Here is a 20,969-nt window from a genome sequence, read left to right as displayed (position 1 = left end):
AACCCACGTCTCAATTTCTTTATCTATCTTAGGCCACCACACATAACTTCGGGCAAGGGCCTTCATTCGCACCACCCTGGGATGTGCTTCATGCAGTGCATTGCGTAGTGGGGGTGGAACCACCACCCTGCATCCCCACAACAAACACCCCTTGTGCACTGATAGCTCCCCCTGCTTCTCAACATATGCCGTAAACTCTGGGCCCTGCTTGGCCTCCGGCCACCCCCTCCCCACCCAGTCCAGGACCCGGGAGATGACTCGGTCCCTAGATGAGTATTTTGCAATGTCCTTGGCGTGGAGGGGCATGTCTGGGAGGTCCTCCAGGAGCATTATGGCATGAGCCGGGGCGGGGTCAGGACCACTCTCTGGTAATGGAAGGCGACTCAGCCATCAGTATGCCCCATGGCTTTGCCCTTCCAATATACCAGAGAGTACTGATAACCAGCCAGAAATATGGACCACCTAAGAACCCGGGGTGAGAGTACCTGTGGCGTCTGGCGATCGGGTGCGAAAAGTCCCAACAATGGCTTATGATCAGTTAAGATGGTGAAGGGCCTGCCGTAAAGGAAATCATGGAACTTTTTTACCCCCTTTACTATCACTAGGCCCTCCTTATCTATTTGGGCATAGTTCCGTTCAGCTGCCGAGAGGGTCTGTGAAAAATAAGCTACTGGAACCTCCTTCCCATTCGGCAACACATGGTCCAAAACAGCCCCTACCCCATAAGGAGATGCATCACACGCTAAAACCACCGGGAGCGACTCATCAAAATGGGCCAACACATTGTTAGAAATCAATAAGTTCTTGGCTGCCCGGAACGCTGCTTCCTGCCACGGGCCCCAAGTCCACTTGGCCTGCTTGTCCAGGAGTCTATGAAGGGGTTCCGCAACCGCCGCCTTGTGAGGTAGAAAAGCATGATAAAAGTTTAAAAGGCTGAGGAATGCTTGCAATTCTGCCTTACTCGTGGGGGCAGGTGCATCACAGATTGCCCGTACCTTCTCCGGTGCTGGGTGGATACCACTGGCGTCAACCGTAAACCCCAGAAAATCCACTCGCTCTACCCCCAAAAGGCATTTTTCCCGTTTAACTTTCAGCCCTGCTGCCTGAAACCTTTGCAACCCAGCTCGTAGTTGGACGACGAATTCTGACAACGTCGGGACGGAGATTAGCATGTCGTCAAAAAAGGGCGTTACTCCTGGCAACCCTTTCAAAAGTGAGTCCATTAAGTTCTGAAAGATCCCGGGTGCGACACTAACCCCGAATTATAGTCTTTTCACCCTAAAAGCACCTCTGTGTGTAACGATCATCTGTGCATCGGCCGTCGCCTCGTCGACCTGCAGCTGTTGATATGCCTGGGCCAAGTCCAGCTTGCCAAAGACTTTAGCCCCCACTAACGTGGCCAGGACGTGTTGTACGACCGGAACTGGATAGGCGTGATCGGGCAATGTCTTGTTGAGGGTGCATTTATAATCCCTACAGAGGTGGACTGCCCCATACAGCCTCACTGGGGTCACAATTGGGGTATCCCAAGACCCGTGAGGAACCGCTTCCAAGACCCCTTGGGCGACTAACCGATCCAACTCAGCATCGATCTTAGGCTTCAAAGCAAGGGGGACCCGGCATGCCTTAAGTTTGATGGGCCTAACGGCCGGGTCCAACTGAAGGGAGATTGGAGGGCCATTATATAACCCCAACAAGCCATCAAATACGGTTGAAAACTCCGCGCAGACCTTTACCAAGTCCGGGTCTGCGGTTCTAATCATGTTCACCCCGGTCACCTCAGTGCCTAGAGGGCCCATCCAATTCCTGCCTAATAAGCTTGTATACGGCCCTTCAGTTATAAACAATTCGAGGTTCTGTCAGACCCCCTTGAATCCAACCTCGAATGTTCCAACCCCCTTCAATGCTATGGGATTTTTCTCGAAGTCTCTTAACTTGAATGTGGGGGGGGCTTCAAGTGAGGACAAATTTCCAGGGCAGATACTCTGGAGTGTTTTAGCTGAAATAATGGACACGGGGGATCCCGTGTCCAAGAACATGGGACACGCTGTGCCCTCAATGTTAACTACTACCCTGATGGAACTCGGGGCTTCTGAGCTAAGGCTGTATACTTGCAAGAGATCATACTGAGGCTGGGCCGCGTCTACTTTGACGTTCGCCGTCTGTCTCCGTCGCGGGCTCCAGCTCTCCTCTCGATCCCACTTCCGTCGCCAGTGAAATGTAGCAGGTTTCAATGAGCCAGGCAACTCCAAGTGACTTCAACTCTCTTTATTCCATGTTAAAAGCAAGTAGAAAAAGGCTAGAACAAGTTTACTTAACCAGGAACAGACCAAGAATATATATTGTTAAGGCTGCTGCTATAGGCTGGCCACTGGGTGAAGTAATTGACCAACATAGCTGATTGGACCTAAAATCCCGGCCACTACTGGTAGAATCAAAGAACCACCAGCTGGGGCCACTGCAACCCGGAAGCACAGCCAGGCCGATCCCAAGACACAACAAAGACCAAGCCCAAACCCAAGAGAGCCACACGTACCACGAAATCCACCTTCCATTTGGTACACATGGACCTAGTGGGCCCCATGAAATCATCTATAAAGTACAAGAAGAGATATTTCCTAACCATAGTGGATGACTTCAGTAGGTATGGATTCGTGTACACACTCAGCCATAAGAATGAAGCATTCCAGAAATTTAGGGAGTTTTACAAAAGGGTGGAAACACAACATAACACAAAAATAAAACAGATAATGACAGACAGAGGGTCCGAATTCCTATCCAGAGAATTCTCAAATTGGCTGAAGGAGCGCAGGATACTGCACTTTAAATCATCGCCGTTTTCTGCATTCCAGAACGGGGTGGTAGAATGAAAAAACGGCATATTGCAGACCATGACCAGGTGCGTGCTAGAAGACGCAGGACTAGGACAATCCTTCTGGGCTGAGGCACTCACATACTCCAACTATACCTTAAACAGGCTTTGGTCCAGTGTAGTAGACAAGACCCCATATGAAATAATGTACAGCAGAAAGCCCCAAATAGGACATTTACACATTTTTGGGGTCACTGCAGATGTACACATCCTGAAACAACTTAGGCGCAAGGGAGATAAGGTCTCGAGAAGATTAAGGTTCATGGGTTATGAAACCAGAACTAAGGGGTATAGGTTTATTGATAAAGACAACAGGTTCATTATATCCAGGACAGCGGTATTTCATGAAAATATGAACTGGTCCAAAATACACCTCAATGAAATACTACACAGGCAGGAAGATACAGACAGGGCGAGAGATGAGGACAGTCAGGACAAAACAGACACACATAAACACGAAAGGCACAAACCTAGGCACCATGAAATAACTACCAAGGAATGGAAGGAAGGCCACCCTACAATAAAAATAGACACTCTCACTAAGAAAGAAGCCAGGTACATGCATGACACGGAGACACCACCCAACAGGCCCATCAGATCTAACAGAAACAAGACCCCAAAAAGAGTCGAAGATTATGTCCTATCCATACATACTAGCAGAATAACACCCAACTCATATGAAGAGGTGCTCAGGCTGCCACCGGAGGAAAGGGATAGGTGGGAGCGAGCAATGGACAAAGAGATGGCCAACCTGAAGGAATTAAACATATATACCCCTTCTAAGGCACCTACTGACAAAACACCCATCGGAACAAAGTGGGTTTTCAAGATCAAAGAGCTCGAGAACAACCAGGTGTTATACAAAGCTAGACTGGTAGCACAAGGGTTCACCCAGAAATACCCCGAGGACTATACAGACATGTACTCACCCACAGTCAGGTCTGAAAGTGTTAAGAGTGCTTTGGTAGTAGGGTCCCTCCTAGGACTCGAAGTGTATCAATTCAACGTGCAAACCGCTTACCTCCATGCGGAACTAGACAAAAAAATCTTTGTCAAAGCACCCCCTGGGTGCTTTGATAATACAAGGGGACAAAAGCTTGTACAGTTTGAAACAGTCCGGAAAAAGGTGGTATGACTGCTTGGCAGCGATCCTCAAGGACATGGGCTTCACACCCACCTCTGCTGATCTTTGCTTCTTCCTCAAGAAAGAGGGCACATTAATAGAGTACGTATTGGTTTACGTGGACAATATTTTATATTTTGGCCCTCACAAACAGAAATGCGATACATTTGCAGAAAGGCTAGGCAGGCATTTCACACTCAAGACATTAGGAAAAGTAAATAAGTACCTAGGGGTACAGATAACCAAAACACAGAACGGGTTCAGGCTCTCTCAGAGAGAAAAGATACTGGAACTCTTACATAAATTAAGGTGACCAGATTTTAACATTGGTAAAGAGGGACACCATTGTGGGCGTGGCTTATTTTATGGGCGTGGCTTGGAGGTCATGTGACTGGGTGGGCGTGGCTAGCTGGTCATGTGACCGGGTGGCCATGGCTATGTGTATAGGGACTACTCAGAGGGCTGAAAAAAGTCATTTCTGACAGGTCCTCGCACTTTTAACTGGTCCTCACACTTATGACCATCCTCACATTTATGCCCGTGCAGCATTCTTAACAACCATGTCACTCATTTCACAACTGCTTCTCTTCACCTTGGTGATAAGATAGGGCAAAAAATGTAAAATGTGAGGACAGTCGTAAGTTCGAGGACTGGTCAAAAGTGCGAGGACCAGTCAAAAATAACTTTTTCAGCCCTCTGAGTAATCCGTATGCATAAAAGGATACAGCAATAGAGAGGGATGAAGGAAGGGAAGGGAAATTAGAGTAGGAGTGAGGGTAAGAGAGGGAGGAAGAGAGGAGAAGGAGAAAGGAAAAGGAAGCAGGGAGGAGAAGAAGAGGGTGGGGGAAAGAGAAAGTAAGAAGAAAAGAAAAGAGAGAGGTGGTAGGTTTGAGGAGAAAGATTGCTGTACAATAAAAAAGATGAAAGGGAAGAAAGCCAACCCCAAACAAATATAAAGATATTAAGATAAAGAATGAATTGTTAAACTTTAAAGAATAAAAGAGAACAAATATGAATAAATAGCAATAATTAGAAACACACATACAAACATACAATATTCTTTGAACAGAATATTTGGCCGGTTCACAAATTTAAACAGTGTTTAGTCATTTCAATTAAATTTACAATTTCTATATTTCCTTTTTGCCATATTTATTCCTCATCTATTTTTTTAAAAAAAACAATATTAGCCTTCATCCTCATCTCTAATCTTAATCAAATTCAATTTTTCCCTTCTATTCTATATTATACCCCTTCCCATTGTCATCTATTTTTATATCCATCCTCACATTGGTTAATTATGTAATTATGTAATACAGTTGTTTAATACAAATTCAACATTTTAATATAAATCAATTAGTTATATAATTATCTTTTTTGTATATTAATCAATATGAACATGAATATTCCAATTATTTCCATGCAATCCAATTTCTTACAAATCAATTAATTATATTTACCAATAATAATAAACCAAATAATTTCCCCCATATATTCCTCCAAACCACAACTTAACCATTTCTGCTTTCAACACAATATACAATTAATAGTATCTCAATTATTACAATTCCCTAGTTAAATAGAGCTTTTTTTCTTTTGTGTTTTAAAATCTTGAACTCTCCTCTTTTGCCCTAAATTTCCCATTGTTTGCACCTACCTTTTTTGGTGAGGAAAAAGAAGAGAAATCTGCTGCCTAATTTTCCAACGTTGCAGCAAACAAGCCAACAGCCTGTTTCACTTTCAGTTTCGTTTTGAGCTTGGTTTGCACAAGGAGAAAAAAAAATCTGCTCGAGCAATTTAGCAAGCAGCAAGAGCCCTGCGCAAAACAGCTGAGAGCTGTTTATAACAATTATTGAAGAAGGAAAAGGAAAAGGAAAAAAGAATCTTTAAAAAGGGCGATTGCCGAGGCTTGAGAAGGGGCTGAAAGGGAGAGTCCTTCCGTTTCCTATTGAGATACAAAGTAGCTGAATAAATATTTTTGGCTACACTTGAAAATAAAGCTCTACTTTTGTGTTTTTTCTCTTCCTGGAGATTTGATATTGATCTTGGTTGGAAAGAAGTTTTTTTTTCTCTGCTGCCTCTCTTTTCTTTTTTTTAAAAAAAATAGTTTGTCTGTGTTGAAATATGGCATTAAAGCCGGACAAACAAGCAATGGGGGGGGATTCCCCCATTAACAAATTACGTGACCAAGTTTTAAAGCTCCAGTCTCAGAAAACTGATTTTAATATAATTGAATTTCTTTTGGAGGAGATTGTAAGAAGGGATGAGATTGTGAATCAGAACTTTGAAAAATTTAAGCAGGAAATTAAAGAATTAGTGCAATTAAAGTTTGATATTCTGGATCGAAAGATTATAAAAATGGCTAATGGCTTTGCAGAATTTATGATTAAGTTGGATGAAAATACTAACTTATTAGAGTCTAAAGTGGAAGAAATTGAGGACAATTTGGATAATAAAATACAAAAAATTGAAAATGATTTGACAAACATTCAAGACAATAGCTCAGAAGAAAAACCTAAAATGGAGGTTGAACAAAAGTCTTGTAATGCAGAAAATTTACAACAACGGATTGAAAGAGAGGTCCTAATGGTGCATTACAATTTTACAGAATATGCGATCAGACTCAGAGGTTTGCAGGAAAATAACAGAGATGATTTAAGGAAAATATCTTCTGAAATTCTGGCTGGGATTTTAAAGGTTCAACCTGAGGAAGTGTTTTGTAGGATTGATAGAGTGTTCAGAATAAACTCCTGGATTGCAAAGCAAAGGCAATTGCCTAGAGATGTGGTGATTTATTTTACAGATAAAGAAATTAGGAATAATGTTGTGCAAAATTCCTTCAATTCTACTTTGCAATTGTATGGAAGAAAGATATGGATCTACAAAGAGCTCCCCCCCAAGATGTTAACGGAAAGGAAGAAATTTGGTTTTCTGGTGACTGAGTTAAAATACAGAAATATTCCATTTAGGTGGGATGCCCCAGTTGGCATAATATTGAGATATCAAGGAGAAAGATACCAATTAGATACTGTTGAAAAAGCGGAAGAATTTTATCAAAAAAATTTGAAAATGAACTTAACATCTATAGGCACAATACAGGATAAGCAGAAGGAGTTGGAAATAAAGGGAAAACATCGAATTACAGAGGTTGCGGTAGACAAATTGCCTTTGGATTCTCTCGATACCCCAGCTGGATTATCTACAAATATGAGAGAAGCGGCATCTGATTTCAACGTGATGATTCACCAAGTTAAAGACAAGTATGGAAATCAATTAGCTGATATACAATTGGCAAAAAAGAAATATGAGATACAAAAACAAAACCAACAAGATCAACTTATAAAGCAGAATGAAAACCAATCAGTTGATATACAACTTGTAGAAAGGAAAACAGGATGGAAATTAAACCCACAAAAAGAAAAGAAAAAAAGAAATAGGTCTCATAAAAACAGAAATTTCTAAATTAAGCAACGGTGAAGCCAGTGATTTTTAAAAAATGAATGAATATGTGAAAAGATAGTGGAGGCGAAGTATTGGTTAATATCATCCTGAGGACAGTGACAGACCTCTGCAATGCCGTAATTTTGGGATGTGAAAAGAGCCTTAAACTGTTGGATTTGAATTATCTATTTTGGATTTCTTTCTTGTATTGATAAATATATTATAACTATTCTGAGCTACAAGGCAAGAGAGCTACGTTGGGGCATGCAGAAGATCTGGTTGTTACCCATTAGGATGATGGGAATTAATAATCCTGATGAAAGCCACAATTACAACTATATGGAATATAATCATAATGTCACTCGGGTGGTTGTTTTTACTTTTATATATATATGAGGATATTCATTACTGATGGGGGCAGATGATGACTGAAGACTTTGAACAAACTGTTGCACCAGGATGCTACGTTACCCAATTATGGATGAGGGACTCAACAATCCAGTGGAAAGACATCAAAGAAGATATTATATATATATATATATATATATATATATTTTAGCAGAGTGGGCAGTGGATTAAAGATATTAAGAATTGTTGTGCATGGTAATTTTGTAGGAAAGTGGGTGGAAATATGTTAGTCTACTGATGGATTAGCTTAAGAAAAGGGATGTTTAAGTGATATATTTAGGGCAGTGGAGGAAATGGATAGAGTTGAATAAATGTTAAATTAGGATTTATGGGGAAGGCTGCTTTGAAATGTTATATTAATATACACAAAGAATAAATGTTAAAGTAGGATCTATTATACAGTCTTAAAGTGGAAGGTTGCTTTGAAATGTTGTAATAATATATAGATATAAGTTTTGGGGAGGACAAAAAGGGCAGATTATTGCTAAATTGGGAGTTATAATAATATTATGCTAAACTAGAAGTTATCATACAATGTTATAGCAGACTGCTTTTTTTTTTAAATGTATGGTAAAAGGGGAAAGTAACAATATTAATAATATTTTTAGTAAGTAAGGGTCAGTATATAGAGGAGGGAGTAAGGCGATGTTAAAATATTATGTAATCTGTTATGAATTAGGTTTTTGGTGTGAAGAAGTCACGGGGGGATGGGTGGCGAGGGGGGGTTAGGGAGGAGGGGGGAAGGAAAAAAGGGGAAAAAATTTGTATTTGAAAACTTTTTCAATAAAAAAAAAAACAGCTGAGAGCAAATCAGCTGAGAGTGGGGAAGCCGAGCTAATCAACTTGTGCTAATTAACCTATGCTGAAGCTTTAAGGGGCTGTTTTTTCTATTTTTGCAGGCATTGGTCTACTCATTTGTTTTCTTTTAACACAGAACACCTTTGAAGCCCTGCGGCAAGAGTTTAAACAGTTTTTTTTCCTCTAGCCATCAGCTGGGACTCAGGAGGCAACCGGGACTCAGGAGGCAGAATGAAAAATCGGGACTTTTTTAAAACGCCGCGGGACAAATTGCTAAAAATCGGGACTGTCCCGCCAAAAGCGGGATGTCTGGTCACCTTAACATAAATGCAATATGGAGGAAGCCAAACCCTGCGAGACACCCATGCAGGCCGACTTCCTAAAACACATGTATGAACAAAGCGAACCCTTCAAAGACAACACGCTGTATAGGTCTGTCATCGGATCCCTGCTATACATAGCCAACTGGACCAGACCAGACATCATCCTGGCAGTCAACCTCCTGTCTAGGCACATCAGTGAACCAACAACATACCACTGGGAAGGAGCAAAGAGAATTCTCAGGTACCTGAAATATAGCGTAGATGCCTGCCTACACTTAGAACCATCTAACTCCAAAGAACCCATCTTGACCTGCTATGCGGATGCCGACTGGGCCGGGGACACAAAGAGCAGAAAAAGCACATCCAGTTCTTCATCAACGACTGCCCAAATAAATTTTAATTTATTTTAAATTCTGTCTGTCTTTGTGCTTTTAATCAGGCCGTACACCGCCCTGAGTCCTCCGGGAGAAGGGCGGTATAGAAATAAAATTAATAATAATAAATAAAATAGTGGAGGCTTGCAGAGCCAGTTTTCCCAATGAGACAAATTGCCCCAAGACCGGGATTCCAAAACAAATAGACGAAGAGAGGAGCAATACCCAGAAGTGAGGGGAATCCACCAAACAACTATGGGGCATTCCAATGCATGTGATGCAGACAAATTCCATATCACCGTCCACATTGAGAGATCTCCTTGCATCATGGAGCTGGACATGGGATCATTCTTCACCATCATGTCCTGGCGAACCATAAAGGGACTCATCCCAACAATAGAAAAAAAGAAGAAAAAAAAAACAACTGCAACCCCAGAGAATCACATTGAATGACTTCCAAGGGAAACTTATGCCAGTGTTGGGGAGAGCAACAATGCAAATAAAATTTAAAGATTTTTGTGGACAATTGCAGCTGACCATTGTAGATAGCAACAGATCCAGCCTGTTGGGCATCGAATGGTTCAAACCCCTGGGTTTAGGAGTAACCGGCATCCATGCCATCCAAGGAGACAAGTTTGAGAGACTGCTAACTGAGTTTGGAGATGTGTTTGACTGAAACCTAGGCAAGTATAAAGGAAAACCCATATCCTTTAATCTAGACCCCAATATTACACCTATCAGACTTAAGCCCCGAAGGGTTCCTTTTGCTCTCTGGCCCAAAATAGAAGGGGTATTGGAACTGGTTGACCTCGCTAAGTGGGAGACCCCAATAGTCACCCCCATTAAATTGGACAGGTCAATCCACATCTGCGTGGACTACATATGTACCCTGAATAAAGCTTTGCAGCAGAGTGCCTACCCGGTACCAGTCGCACAACATCTACTGCATTCATTAGGGAACGGCAAAACATTTGCTAAACTAGCTCTAGCACAAGCCTACCAGCAACCATCAGTAGATGAAGCCACCACAGAGGCCCAAACCATTGTAACATACAGCGGGCATTTAAATGCCGCTGCCTACAATTTGGAGTGAGTGTGGTACCTGGGCTATTCCAGAGTATGATGGAGCGCCTCCTACAGAACATTCCAGGAGTAGTACCATATTTTGATGATGTTCTCGTGTCCAGGGAAAACAAAGAGCAGTTAATCAACCAGCTAAAAGAAGTCTTGGGGCGTTTCCAAAAAAGGAGACTCAAAGTTAAAAAAGAAAAATGCAAAATACGCGTGCCACAAGTTGAATTTCTGGGTTTTTTAATTGATGGTTCAGGGATACACCCAAAGTGTATCCCTGAACCATCAAAAAGTAAAAGTCAAAGTCAAAGCAATTAAGGAAGCCCCCACACCCAAGAATCAAACAGAGCTCCAGGCATTCCTTGTACTATTAAACTTTTATAGCATTTTTAAAAAACAGAAGGTGACTGTTGCTGAACCTTTACACATACTGCTAGGAAAAAAGGCCATTTGGACCTCGGGATGCAAGGAAGCCAATGCCTTTGCTGCTGTTAAGAACTTGTTGTCATCAGAGAGCGTCCTCATACAATATAATGAGACTTTCCCCCTTTTATTAATCTGGGCTGCAACACTCTGTATGCCACTACATGGCAGCAACAAGTGTAAGTTTTCCAGACTTTTTCAGCTGTCATCTTGTGGTTATTCAAAATGTTGAGGGCCTATACAAACAATAGTTCAGCTAATGATCTGTCGGTCTCAACCAGACAGCCTAGGGGGCCATAGTAACAATTCATGGGGCCACAGTAACAATCGAATCCAAGTCATGCTATTGTTGTAGGCAATTTTACTTTCAGAATATCATGCAAACATATATCACAGCAAAAAGCCAAGGGTGTGATCAATTCCTTTCCACACAACACACAACACAACACACTTTTGCTGGGCAATACTTTGTTCCTTTGCAATGTAGGAGGGGAACACCACCAAGACAGTGCCAGGACCAGTAGGACATAATCAACTCAGAAAGGCAAAGGCCACAGGCATAGGAAAATGACCTTCCCAAAATAGAACACATGAACATCAGGGCCATTTAGGAACAAAAGAGGACCCAGGGAAATGGCACACACAAAAGACTCAGGACATGCCAGGAAAGGAACTATCAAGACAGCAGAAACTAGGAGAGCAAAACAAAAGGGATGGCAGAGGATTAGCAAAAGGAAAAGATTTAATCAATAGCCCCAGCAATCTGATAAGAGCCAAGCTGGGAGTAAGGGCTTAATTGATAACAACATGATCAGCTTAAGGCAAAAGGAAACAAAAGGACGTGAAATCAAATAACTAAGACACCACCCAGTCTCAAGTAGAATAAGAAAGCACAGGGTGATCCATGAACTCACACACAAAAGACAGACACACAAAAGTAACAAAAGAAACAAAGAATTTCCTTTGTACAGAAAAGTATAAAAATGTATGCTTACCTTGTAACGATGTCAGCTCACCCAGGAACGCTGGTTCGTGTGCTTGGCGAATCCGTCTTCCTGAAAAAGAATAAAGGAATCCTGTTTTCACACAGCTTGCTTCACTCATCAATCAACTCGTCGTGCCTGGGACGCCCGCCCAGCCGGGAGATTCGAATCCTTAGGGAGGGGAAACCTTTCCTCCCTTTTAACAATTGGCGACAATCACGAAGGGACTCCCAGCCAACCTAGCCAACCGGACGGGGCCTGGAGATTGAACCCAGCTGGCACAGACCATTTTGTCCAGGGAGAAATCCACAGACCCTGCCCAGGAGGAAGAAGGTAGCAAAAGGAGATTTTTGAGCTTTGCCCTCAACGAGCTGCTGGAAAACAGGTGAGTACCGCTCTAAATTTTAATATCCCTTAAATTGAAAGGGGAATGAAAGTGCGTGAGTGTGTGTGTGAATGTGGGATTTTCACCTGGATAACAGTCTGATTCCACCTCTTTGAGCAACCTCTAGCCGCACCTCTACCTACTGCTAGCTCCACCGAGCCGTGACCGGTAGGATAGAGAAAGCAAGGGGGGGAAGCCAAACATGGAACTTTGTGTTTGAAGGGAGTGAAAGCCGAGCGAACGTAAGGAGAAAGTGAAAAAGGGGGGTAAAAGAAGAAAGTAAAGGGAGTCCCCGGTGTTCCAAGGAAAGCAGCCCAGTGTATATGTGAGTATTGAGTATTGAAGTGAGGGAGGTGCTAGTACTAACTGTAGGGGCAGTGAGGTCCTCCCGGATCCCTTTTTGATCCGAAAACCTAGATGAATTCCCTAAAGGAAGGGGCCCGTACTTCATCAGGGAATCGAAGTCCTTCCCAGAACTTTTTTTCTGAAAACCGTGGGAGTGGTACCCGGCTACAGCCAAAGTGAACCTTACATTCCAAGGAACATGGGAAGCAGTAACTCGAGGGTAGAGGAAAATCCCCTGAGAGAATTGATTGTGGCCTGGGATGCAAGGCAGACACCAGTGTTACCTGGCATGAGTAAAAAGAAAGCCAGGAAATTGTGCAGCAAATGGGCAATGCTTAGAGATAACACCAGGAGACAAATTTGGCCAGACAACGGTACTTTTGATATAAACAGCCTAAAAGCGCTTAGACCCCGATTGAAGCCCAGCCACATACCATACTGGTATTGCTGGGCCGAGCTAGCTAGGAATAAGGAATCCTTAATAGAAAACAACACCCCCGATAGAAACAGGCAGAGAGGCAAAGATAATGGCCCCCTTAATAAGCAGACCCATATCAGGGAGACAGAGGGGCCAACCTGACTACGTTTTAACACACACACCCTTTTCGGCCTCAGATTTAGTAATCTGGAAGAAAGATGCCCCAACCTTCAGAGCAGACCCCCAAACAGTGATCAGGACCCTAAAAGCCATTATAGATAGCCACAACCCATCATGGGGGGACATGAACCAACTACTGCATGTTTTCTTGACAAAAGATGAGTTGTTAAAACTTTTTGAAAAAATGGACCAGATTGCTAAACAACCAATCATAAGGGTCCCGGGTCAGGCTGCCCGCCGCAGGGTCGCCTGGCCCCTTGAGAATCCAGACTGGGACTATAACGATGACACCCACTGGACCACTTATACCAGGGCAAAACAAAACCTAATGAAAGCCTTGGAAGAGATTGGGAAAAAACCCCTAAATTGGTTAGAATTCTAGCGAGTTACCCAGAGAGACCAGGAGAATCCTGATGCCTTTTGGGTTCGACTTTCAGAGGCAGCCACAATTTATGCCCACCTGGATGTGAACTGCCAGAAGGACCAAAGAATTCTAGCTTCGGCTTTTGTCGACCAATCCGCCCGAGATATTAAGGAGCATTTTCATAAGATAGTTTCCAACTGGTAATTGTTAGACATATCGGAGTTGCGCTGCATCGCCAACTTCATTTATGACCAAAGGGAGAAACTGAGGGAGGAAGAGAAGGAGAGGAAAGAAATAGAGAGAGAGAGAGAGAGAGAGAGGGATAGGAGAAGGAAGTTAGAGAGACACGAAGGGCTACAGATATTTGCAGCCATGCACCATGACACGAGACCCCTGCAGAGACGATTTAATTATGGCAGGCGCCAATGCTGGTAATGTGAAAGGACTAGGAGCCCCCACATATGTCGACACTGTTTTAAATGTGGAGAAATAGGGCATTCAAGTTGGGACTGTTTTAAAACTTCCACACGTCCCCGATATTAGGAACCGCCCAGAAACTTTAGGCAGAGGAACGAGGCTTTCAACACCAATGAGTGGAGGGGTAGCTATCACACAGAACCACCGACAGCCCCATTCCCAGACAGTAACCTGCCTCGCCGCGCCCAGCAGGACGGACCAGTTAACCCCAACTGGGAACCAGAAAGAGACCCGCGTGGTCTATGACTAGGGAAAGAGGACCATGAATTTACGGCTACCCTTCAAGGGCTTGCAATTCCCTTAAGGAATGGCCCGGAGGGAGAGCCCATGATTTCTCTGTTCATAGGGGGGAAAGAATATGACTGTTTGGTGGACACTGGGGCTACCGCCTCTTTAATTGTCCATCCACCACATAGAGACTCAATAAAACCTGGAGCTCACGATAATATAATGGGAGTAGGAGGGAAGGTTATTCCTGTACAATTCACAAATGATGTAACTGTGGAAGTGGGTCCCTTCTCACTGAAACACTCTTTCATCATATGCCCTCAATCTCCAGTCTCTCTCCTCGGAAGAGACCTCCTCTGTAAATTAGGAGCAACCATCAGGTGTGGAAAAGAGGGTCTAGCCCTAGACATCCCAAGCAGGAAAACTTTTCTACTGGCCACTCAATACACAACATTACACGCAGATCTGGCCACCTTACCTTCCTCTTTATGGGGATGGGACACAACAGAGGTAGGACTCCTTAAAGGAGCCACACCTGTCACAATTAGGGTAAAAGAAGGGCCACCCCCCTGCATACCACAGTATAAAATCCCAATGGAAGCCATTCAGCCCATATGCAAACTGATTAAAGCCTATCTGGAACAGGGAGTTCTGCGTAAGTGCACCTCCACATGTAATACCCCGATATTCCCGGTAAAGAAATCCAAGGTAGACAAAGACAGCAACCCAGTTTACTGTTTTGTTCATGACCTTTGCCTCATCAACCGTCACGTGATACCCCGAGCGCCAATAGTGCCCAATCCGGCCACGATAATTACGGAGGTGCCAGCTTCAGCTACCCATTTCACTGTTATAGACTTGTGCTCCGCTTTTCTCAGTATCCCCATGGATCATGCTTCCCAATACCTTTTTGCTTTTACCTGGGAAGATGAGCAGTATACCTGGACCCCCCTGCCACAGGGCTACACAGAATCCCCTACTCTATTTTCCCAGACTCTAAAGGCAGACTTATCCTCCATTAATTTGCCAAGGGGCTCCACCTTAATCCAATATGTGGATGATCTCTTGCTGACCTCAAAGGATGAACAAGCATGCAAAATAGATACCTTTTACCTATTAAAATCCTTAGCAGAGAGGGGACATAAAGCCTCCCCCTCAAAACTGCAATACCTGAAACAAGAAGTGACATACTTAGGATACATCATTGGTCCCGGGATAAGGAAATTGGCTCCAAGCCGGGTGGAAACCATATTGTCAATGAAAAATCCTTGCACTAAAAGGCAAGTCAGAGCGCTTTTGGGAGTCCTGGGATTTTGCCGCCCCTGGATTCCATCTTTTGGGGAACTGGCAAAACCCTTAACACAGTTAACAAAACAGGACATGCCAGATCCCATAACATGGACTAAGTCCCTGGAACAAACCTTCTTAACAATTAAAAAGACTCTAGCATCAGCTCCCATGTTAGGTCTCCCTGACTACAATAAGCCTTTCACTTTATTCATCCACAAAAAATTAGGCATTCCGTCTGGAGTCCTGACCCAGCGCTTCAGTCCAGGACATAGACCAGTGGCGTACTATTCTGTTAGACTAGATCCAGTAGCCCAAGGGACACTCCCATGCTTAAGAGCAGTAGTGGCAACCGTTGAAATAGTAAAGAGAACCAAGGATCTCATTCTAGGGCAACCTCTGACATTAAAAGTGCCTCATGAGGTTTTTGCCATCCTTCTAAAATCACAGACCCAAGCCTTTACTCAACAACACTTAGCACAATATGAGGCTGAATTGTTCACCTCAGACCACATAATGTTTGAGAGATGCAACACATTAAATCCAGCCACTGTCAGGTTTCGGTGTTATCTTAAATAAACTTCATTCTCAAACGCAAAGTCTCTGATGAATCTTTTCTTTATTTAAGAATAAAAACGTCATTCCTGAACTCTAAATGCAGCCAAGACTGGCATCTCCTTCCAAACCCCTCCCTTTCCGTTCTTCATCCCCAATGTCTCATTGGCCATTGTGCAGATCCATCTCTCCATCCCAAGCACTTTCTATTCACAGGAATTCCCCCCTCCCTCTATCTCCTAAGTAACGTTATCTGCCAAGGAGCAGGAAACTAAGTGAAAGTTCATCTCAGCATTAAAGCAAGGCTTCTCCCTCTCTCATTCATGTCAGCGCTGGAGAAGATCATAAATTGGAACACTGACAGCCACTTTGCTACCCACAGATCAGACAGATGAACCCCTTCATGACTGCCTTCACCTAATACAGGATGCAGAATTGCCTTGCCCAGATTTAACTGACACCCCCTTGCAAAACCCGGATTTAGAAGTTTTTACGGATGGCTCTTCTTTTATTCATGAGGGAAACAGGGTTGCTGGAGCTGCGGTAGTATCTCTTTACGAGATCATTTGGGCAGAACCACTTTCCCCCTCTTTTAGCACCCAGGCTGCTGAACTCATCGCTCTAACAAAAGCCTGCGAAGCAGCTAGGGATCTATCTGCTAACATCTATACAGACTCCAAATATGCATTTGGGGTCTGCCATGCCACTGGAGCCTTGTGGAAACAAAGAGGATTTCTCACATCAGCAGGAAAGCAAATTGCACATGCCACCCAAGTCTCCCAACTATTACAAGCTATCCAGCTACCAAAAGCCATTGCAGTCATCCATTGTAGAGCCCATCAAACAGATGACTCCATGGTCACTAAAGGAAATCACTACGCTGATACAACAGCCAAGTGGGTAGCTACAGAACCCCTTTCCTATAATGTCACTGCCCCAACAATAAGAGTTGATCCTGAAACTCAGTACAGGGACTTCCTAGAGCAGGGAGAAGCACAGATGTGGGAGGATAAATTAGGGGCAACATTTTCAGATGGGTTTTGGAGAGTCCCAGATGGCAGACCCATCGCTCCACGCCGCCTCATATGCTTAATTTGTCAGAGACTACATGCTAAGGGTCACTGTGGGACCCAGGCTATAGTCGATGCGGCTAGGAGGGTATGGCATGCGCCAGGTATATGCACAGAAGCAACCAGAGTGACCAGTACCTGCAAGACATGCCAAGCCAATAATAGCACATCCAGAAAAGCCATCTATGAGGGAGGGAGGCCATGGGCACAAAGGCCATTTGAGGCAATACAAATGGACTATATCCAGTTGCCCAAGGCCAATGGATACCAGTATGCCCTCGTATGTAGAGATCAGCTGACACACTGGGTGGAGGCTTTTCCATGCCGCCATGCCATGGCCCTGGAGATTGCCAGACATCTCATTAAAAATTTAGTGCCAAGATTTGGTGTGCCACGAATCTTAGATACGGACAGAGGAAAACACTTCATAGCACAGGTTCTCACATACATATACCAAGCCCTGGGTATAACTCAGAACCTCCACTGTCCCTACTCTCCGCGTTCCTGTGCAGGGACAGAACGCGCGAACCGTGAGGTGAAAACATTATTGGGCAAGCTCTGCCAGGAGAGACACCTCTCCTGGCCACAAGTCTTGCCCATTGCCTTATTATATATAAGGACAAGACCAAGAAGGGATATGGGAATCTCCCCTTTCGAGATTCTGTTTGGCCGCCCACCTGACACACTACAAGGCCTTGACCCACAGTCTCTCAGCCTAGACAGGGGAATATGGTCCTTTCTTCATACCTTTCAGCCTTGCATAGGAGACTACAGGAGCTGTGGATGCAGAGTGCCCTAACACAGACGCTGCCCCTGGAGGAAAACCTACACCCGTTCGAGCCAGGTGATAGCGTGTGGATACAATCCTTCACAAGGACCTCACCACTGCAACACAAGTGGACAGGACCCTACCAAGTTCTACTAACAACCCAGACAGCTATCCGAGTAGCAGAAAGGGACATCTGGATACACTGGACACACGCCAAACTTGCAGTGGTGGACAACAGCCCAGAAATCCCTCCAATCAAACTGAAGAAAAACCCAGACACAGAAGAATGGACCTTGCAAGCATTTTTTGAACACAACAAACTTGACCAGTAATAACTCTTTATTGACACCATTTGGATTACCTGGATATACATACTTACCTTTTTTTCCCTCTTTTTTTTAGTATTTGTTTAGGGGGGGGTTAGATTGTACAATGAGAGACAAAAAATCTATTGTAAGCATGCTATGTAACCTTTATTGTATATTGTTAATTGTGACTCAAGTAACCGCATTCCTAGAACCAAACCTCATCCCAGAGAAAGGGAACATCTAGGAATACCTAGCAAAAGAGATACTGAACACCACAGAATTTTGTCTAGCTGGGGGGAGGTCAGTGAAAGACATTTTAAAAACATGTTTAATGGGGGTAGCAATAGGGCCACAGGCTATACTCAACCACACATGGCTTAGACATTTCCCTATCACACAACCATACTCAACCATTTATGAGTGGGGAAATATCTCCATAACAAAAGATCTAGACATGTACACCCTCCATGTAGCTGCTGTCTCAGCCTCCTCCTCGTGTTTTGAAATCTATGGGTGCAATTGAGAAATGGAAATTGCACCAATTTAAACAATACTGAATTGAGATGCAATAATACGGAGCAGATCCCCTTTTCTTATAGCTACTTGAGGCTGCCTCATGGCTGGTTCATACTGTATGGACTACAAGCCTATTCATATCTGCCAGCCAACTCAACAGGAGGGCCATGTACCCTAGGGAAACTGACCATGCTAATGCCATCCCTACAGAGATGACACAGGAGGGCTTTTCATTCCCTAGAGGCAGACTGTGACTCTCAAGTGAGTTTATTCACTAAAGGAGAATATGTTTCATTGGCTGTTTTGCTAGCGGGAGTGCCAAGACTAGCAGTCCGGAATTTCAGGAACTTAAATAGCTTGGCATGTACCCTAGCAAAAAGTTTAAATTCGACTTCCCACGCATTGGATGCCCTAAACAGAGAATTGAGACAAGTCAGGGAGGCCACCCTTGAGAATTGGGCAGCAATTGATTATTTACTACTAAAACACCATCATGGCTGCGAAGAATTTAAAGGATTGTGCTGTTTTGACTTGGAACAAAATTCAAAAATTGTAGACACAGAAGTCAAACACCTAGAGGAACTGGCACAAAACATTGGCCATAGCCAGTCATTGCTAGACTTTTCTTGGCTCTTTTCTTGGTTACCAGACTTCTCTTGGCTCAAAATCGCCCTAACAGGTGTTGTCACTATCTGTGCACTGGGAGGCCTTTTGTGTTGTCTCTGTCATTGCATCCCTCCCTGCCTTAGCTGCATAAGGGCATGTAAGCCGAATCTTCCCCAGAGAAAGGCAGGACATAATCAAGCAGCCCTCATGATGGTCCAGATTGACCATGAGTATCAAATTTACGCAGACCTAGATCCAGCCAAAGAAAAGGAAGATAAAAAAACACCTATTTAGCACAGGCACGCACACACACACACACACACACACAAATGGGGGATAGTAGGAGGGGAACACTACCAAGACAATGCCAGGACCAGTAGGACATAATCAACTCAGAAAGGCAAAGGCCACAGGCATAGGAAAATGACCTTCCCAAAATAGAACACATGAACATCAGGGCCATTTAGGAACAAAAGAGGACCCAGGGAAATGGCACACACAAAAGACTCAGGACATGCCAGGAAAGGAACTATCAAGACAGCAGAAACTAGGAGAGCAAAACAAAAGGGATGGCAGAGGATTAGCAAAAGGAAAAGATTTAATTAATAGCCCCAGCAATCTGATAAGAGCCAAGCTGGGAGTAAGGGCTTAATTGATAACAACATGATCAGCTTAAGGCAAAAGGAAACAAAAGGACGTGAAATCAAATAACTAAGACACCACCCAGTCTCAAGTAGAATAAGAAAGCACAGGGTGATCCACGAACTCACACACAAAAGACAGACACACAAAAGTAACAAAAGAAACAAAGAATTTCCTTTGTACAGAAAAGTATAAAAATGTATGCTTACCTTGTAACGATGTCAGCTCACCCAGGAACGCTGGTTCATGTGCTTGGCGAATCCGTCTTCCTGAAAAAGAATAAAGGAATTCTGTTTTCACGCAGCTCGCTTCACTCATCAATCAACTCGGCGTGCCTGGGACGCCCGCCCAGCCGGGAGATTCGAATCCTTAGGGAGGGGAAACCTTTCCTCCCTTTTAACAGCAACACAACACACTTTTGCTGGGCAATACTGTGAAAGTGGACTGTGAAAGGGGACTGAGGGGCACAAGACATGGATTTTGTAACTTGTTGATTAACATAGATACTTTGTATTTTAATTTGACTTATTTTCTCTTTTAAAATGATGTTCAGGATGGAAAGTAAGAATTTATTTTATCCTATCACTATACATTCTGTAGGAAGTTAGGAATGTAATATTTTAGGAAATATTTGTGATGGGATTAAGATCCTCAGGACATGATAGGATTAGCCCTCTACCCATCTAGCAACAGAACTCACCACATGGCACCTGGGGAGATTGCATCACTCAGCAGATTCAACCAAGCATGTGAGTCTGACCACCAGAGTGCATTTCTTGCACAGGAGCAGGAGGCTCTGGGGTGGGGCCCAGAGAGGACATAAAACCAAGGCAGTCTCAGCATGGCCCTTTTCTGCTCAGGAACTCAAGAGCTCAGGAAGCCATATGATCCTGTTCATCAATAAACCTTCTTTCCAAGCAACTTCCATGAATCCAGTGTCTTTTCCCCCACTTGGCACTGAACCCAGAAGGATATTTCTTCCAACAATTCCTAAACTGAAAAG

At 43.7% G+C, this 20,969-nt stretch overlaps 1 protein-coding gene across 2 annotated transcripts in view; it reads right to left on the bottom strand.

Annotated features, from left to right (window-relative positions):
- The window catches only part of LOC132711541 (uncharacterized), a 191,925-nt gene extending 171,612 nt beyond the window's left edge, over positions 1 to 20,313 (bottom strand). For both annotated transcript variants that reach the window (XR_015729246.1, XM_087875271.1), the window contains exons 1-2: positions 20,176 to 20,313; positions 11,829 to 11,888 (exon numbers count right to left, since the gene is read on the bottom strand). The gene's annotated coding sequence lies outside the window, so the exon portion shown is untranslated. The remainder of the gene's footprint in view (positions 1 to 11,828; positions 11,889 to 20,175) is intronic.
- Positions 20,314 to 20,969: the final 656 nt, after the last annotated feature.

This window comes from Pantherophis guttatus, chromosome 8, assembly GCF_059756535.1.
Source record: "Pantherophis guttatus breed Tessera chromosome 8, ASM5975653v1, whole genome shotgun sequence".
Classification (NCBI taxonomy): Eukaryota; Metazoa; Chordata; class Lepidosauria; order Squamata; family Colubridae; genus Pantherophis; species Pantherophis guttatus.
Note: the sequence above shows the minus strand (reverse complement) of the source record. Positions and strands in the feature narration are given on the sequence as shown.